Source organism: Patella vulgata, chromosome 2 (assembly GCF_932274485.2).
Source record: "Patella vulgata chromosome 2, xgPatVulg1.2, whole genome shotgun sequence".
NCBI classification, from domain to species: domain Eukaryota; kingdom Metazoa; phylum Mollusca; class Gastropoda; family Patellidae; genus Patella; species Patella vulgata.
This window is the reverse complement of record NC_065880.2, coordinates 24,881,749-24,887,173: the sequence shown is the minus strand read 5'-3', so window position 1 is coordinate 24,887,173 and position 5,425 is coordinate 24,881,749.

The following is a 5,425-nucleotide window of genomic DNA, read 5'->3' as shown; positions in this document are numbered from 1 at the left end:
TGTAGGTGATTCGTAATTTTATTAGTGAAAAGAATTAACGAAGGGAAGTAAGTCTTCAAACCAAACATTGAGGGTCAGACCACAATTTTTTAGTCTTGGCCTATATCATAGATTTTACTAATGGCCTATATATACTCTTCAAAAAAAGTAGGGGATATTGAAATGCAAATACCTATGCAGGTTGTGATATGATAAATAGTCATGGACACTTGACATGCTTTGAGAGTATGTTCACAGATGAAGAAATTATCGCCCCAACAGAAACACTGAGCTGCACATGCGACACGCAATATCGCCATACACGTGGGAGATGTTCATCGTCAAATTTGACATCAAGGAAGGGTTTGATGAAAACTACCGTTTGCTGGTTTATCCTATCCATGTTTGCTTTCCTATCGGTTCTTGCATAAGATTTACTGTTTAGCGTATCTTTGCTATAGTGTGTTACGTTTAATTTGATCGGGAGACGTGTTCCTCGACGTCAACGTCAACCGTAAGAGTTGATGAAAACTGCCGCGTGCTGATTTATCTATCCATGCTTACTTTCCTATCGGTTCTTGCATAAGATTTACCGTTTGGCTTTAATGTGTTACGTTTAATTTGATCGAGAGACGTGTTCGTCGACGTCAACGTCAACCGACAGCACTGCAAGAATTGGCCGTGGCACTGCAAGAGGAGTGGGTCAGATTGCACCAAATCGTGATTGGACGGTTAATTAGGATCATGCCACGACGAATTGCTGAATGTCTGAGGATTGGTGGAGCAATTACTCATAATTAAGACAAAAATCAAAAACGTCCATTTTCACTTTTGACAGTGTATCTCTTTGCGAGTGAAATGGGTCCGCCAGATAAGCCGCCCATATGAACTGTTTATGTCCATGTGTAGGCAATTGGCCTGTTATTAACATACACTGGTTACCTCTAATAAAAACAGCAGTGCATTTCCGCAGTTTTGTATTGTTTGAAATTGTTTCTGTCATTCCCTACTTTTTTTTTTGAAGAATATATATATTCAAGAAAGAAACCAAAATACCAATTTAACGACCAGCGTTCATATATTTATTATACATGTAATCCTTTTTAAGCACTTTTTTTCTCACAGATGGCCAACTATTTCACACATACCGACCATATTTTTTGATGAAAGAAATTCAGTGTTCTACTTAGAAGTTTCCACCACAAAGAATATTTACATTCTGCATTAAAATCAGGATTATGAGCTAATAACCTGACAGAAAGTGTCAATATACATTTTGCAGGGTCAACATTAAGGTAAATGGGGGAAATACCAGTTTAAAAGTTACACAATCAACGTAGGCCGACTTTATTTTTATAATAGATCTGGTATAAAAAATATTCACAACGCACACATCTAACGCAAAGTAGGGCTATCTAAAATGTAGAAAGGTTCTTATTGATCTCAACTGCCATCTTATGTGTCTTTTTAGTAAGAATAATTGTTTCATACACGCCAGTCTAGCTGTTCTTCGTGAAGGTCTTTTTTTATTGTTATTTTCTGATATATGAATAAGAAAATGTGAAATAACCCGTCTGGCCATATACAGTACTGACTACTTTATAATTTTGTATTAGTATTAGTATTAGTCAGACCTGTGGGAACGTTTCCAAGTTTTAAGATGTAGCACGAACAATAGTTTGCTGCATTTAATGCTCAATGAATGACTTCCGGCCACATTGAAAATAAGGGGTCAAAATATTTGTAACCATTATTGCATTTTTATGAGAAAAAAATAAATTCGCAAAATTGATAGTTTTAAAGTACCAAAATATAGTTAGTGTCTTGGTGTACATTCATATCCATTCTCCCCTTTCTTATTGTTTCTATACAGACCAACTGTCCGATAAAAGAAGGGTCGATGGTTTCGTTAATTGGTTTGAAGATAACTACCATTCTCGCATTAAATCATATTACACACTAAGGCCTTTCACAGAATTAAATTGGCTCGAGATAATGAGGAGCGATTGATTTTCATTCTGTGTTTACGACAAGATAAATTGACCGTATATAGATTCACTCTTGTAGTAATAGTTAATCTATAGTTGTCGACGTTTTAAATTCTTTTGAGGTTCAAATACTGCACAGATATCGATTCGTTTCTTGTGTAGATTTTTAGTGAATCTTCTATGAAAAATCACAAGCAAGTTCAGATTGTAGGGTTCGCGTACGTACGTACATATATATTATTTTTTTTTTTTTTTATGGTTTTCAGGTATTTAGTATTACACAATTATTCACGGCATTACATAGGCAATGTCATTTTTATTTATTCAATTGGTATTGGAGTGGGTGCGGTGGTGTTCGCATGCGGTCAGTCATCCCTCTGTTGGATCAAACCCGTTCAAAATGACTTAATTAACTAAACATACATTATGCAAGAGCTAAATCTGTCTATTGCAGGTCTTTCTTTAGGCCTGAAATGTTATCTATATTATTAATTAGACATTAATTAACTTATCAAGACCGTAATCAACTCTAGATGGCATCGTTAGCCTGCGATCTTAAGTGGATTGTGAGCCGATTTACTGCATAACTCTCCTTCTCGATGAAACGATTTAATGGATAATCGAGACTATGCTGTTTGTCGTACTGACTTTAGTAACGATGACCGAGGCTAGGCAGAAATTGCATTCGCTTAGTTCTCGGTTCATAGTGGAACAATTAGAATGAAATATTCAGCAAATTGCCTTTACGTTATTTTTTTTTTTAATTATTATAGTGAGAACTGCCAACTCGTTATCGAATCTCCCATAATGTACCTTTAAAGTTACAATTTCATATTTTCTAAGAAAGTCAAAACATAACTATTTCTATATATTTTGCTCAATAGGTTGTCAACTCACTATTATACGATCATAGGTTATCTTTCTCACACTTAAAAATCTTCACACTGGAAATAATAACACAATTACCTCCCTATTACCTCCCTTGTTTTCCTATTCCCCACCATGGAATAGCTATCTTCAAACGTTTGAATTTGAAGTTGAAAATGATAATTTTGCCAATTCCTCAACTGGCAATAGTGAATTATAGAATTAATCTTAGGACTGTTTATAGATATCATCTATTTAAGGGCTTTATTTTAATACATTTTAAAAATATAACTTAAAAATATGAAATTGTAACTTTAAGATTTGCAGTAATGCAGTACTTAATTCTGTCTTATTTAGGTTAGAATGAAATATTGAATTGGGTTGCTCTTATGTGTTATTTAGATTATTGATGGCACATACGATTATATTTTATATAAAGCGGAAATCGGACTGGTTTATTAAATTTAATTTCAATTTCGGATTTGGTTTAGCATGCTGTGTAGGCAGTGGAACACTTCCTTTATCTAAAGGTGGCAGTTTTGAATAAGGGATAAAACATGTACTAATTGGCACCTCCATATAAAGTACCCTTCCAGGGTTCAGGAAATTGAGCGGGGGTAGTTGGTGGGGTGTTAGTGGAGGCCAAGTCAAGTTTGGCGCGAGGTCTGGGGATTACCCTAGAATTTTATAAATTCTGAAGCACTGAAATAATATTTCTGCTCACTTAGATATATATACATGTATAGATAGAATTAGTGTTGAGTGGGGCCAAAACAGCGTTATTTGTTCGACGTTATTTCATCGAATGTAGAAGAAAAATATATTTAGCATTTTATTTATACTACTCCAACATTGTATGTCCATGCAAGAAAAGTGTCTGGTATCAATTTTCTGAATTTTGCTACAAGGCATCACATAGTGAGTCGTTCGCTACAGACTAATTTCCCTGAAAATTGCATCTTTTGACATTTACTATTTAATCACAGACTAGACACCTTTTCTTGATAATGTTTGGTCAATTTACCCGACTAATAATGACTCTATAAAACGTATAGTATATTATCATGGACACATATATGTCGAGGCCGTGTATAGTTTTCATCTCTACCAGAATACTTATCAATATGATGGACAATCTAATAAAGTTGTTTTGTTATAATAATGTATAGAAATATAAACGCCAGTCTGGCGCCTTGTATTTTCATAATATACTTGTCATATGACAAAATATATAATTCTATGTCACTTTCACCCAAAATCAATAAGATCATTTTATTTTTACAGGGACATCATGGCATCGCCTATATCCCCTTAAAACAATAAACGACTTTCTGGAGTCTGCAGTGTAGTTTGGCTCTAGATTGCTGTCACTCGGCAACAATGTTTATATTAGCAAGATAAAGAATCCTATTCATTTTTGATAACTAATTTCATGTAGTTATTTGTATTAATGTTGTGAAAGTTGTTTTGTTTTATGTCGTGTTTTTGTTATTTTTGGGGATGAAGGGCCCACCAATAAGGAATAATGGCCTTCGATTGGTTAGTGGTCACCCAAAATGTCGTCCGACGAATCCCCTGGTAACAAGACTGCGGTAGCCTTATGCGCTAAGCTCTTTCATTTATTGATGTCTCTACCACGTTGATATTCTGAACCAAAAACAAATTATTCTATCTATATAATATTCAGGTGGTCGGTATCTATAATTCATTGTTGTTTCTGGATCATCACAGGGCGATGGCTTAGAGGATATCACCGACCATTGTTCATTTTCCGTTGTCACTAGTATACTCAATATATATCCTTATTATATATATTATATCCAAGAGTATTATTGTCATTTTTTCTAAGTTCACATTGTCGTGCTATGCATTACAATAACATTGTCCCCATTGAATCCACGAGCTATAGTACTTGTAGATACGTTTAGTACGATCAACACATCGCTACGACTGACCACAATATGATAAGACCTAATAGGATCACCACGATTACTCCACGATTAAAACCTGCCCGAATCGCAATAGTGGGAGCCTAGCATAAGTTCTAGAGGCGAGGGTTAAAACTGCCAGACTAACCCCTTGTGGTCATTTTTTTTTAACCGGTTAATACGGTAATTTTAATTCTGATATCGAGAAATTGCTTTCTAAAAGGTCTACTCTAATACACCCATGCATGAATGCAAGAAACTAAATTGCCAATGTGTTTCGCATCCTGGGTTTGTTGTATTATTAACAAGCTTTCATTGGCCAATATATATACTTGCAAGCCAATAAGCAGTCAAAAGAAATTGGCTAATGAATACAATTGTTCAATATTGGTATGAAACTAAATGTAAATAGTACAGATTCGATCGTACCTAATTAACAACCTTATAATTCGTTCCCACAGGCCTTTTAAGAAAGTGTAATATATTTAGAACTCAGTTAGCAGCTTTGATAGCATGTACATGTAAATGAAATAGGGTTCCATTTTCTGCACCAAGTAATAAAGACAGGGGTACTCCATATAGATTGCTCTTATTTCGATCTCCAACTGTCAGAGGATCTTTAACGTGCTATCAGTGCGTTCTTTTTCCCATCCAAAGGACTGG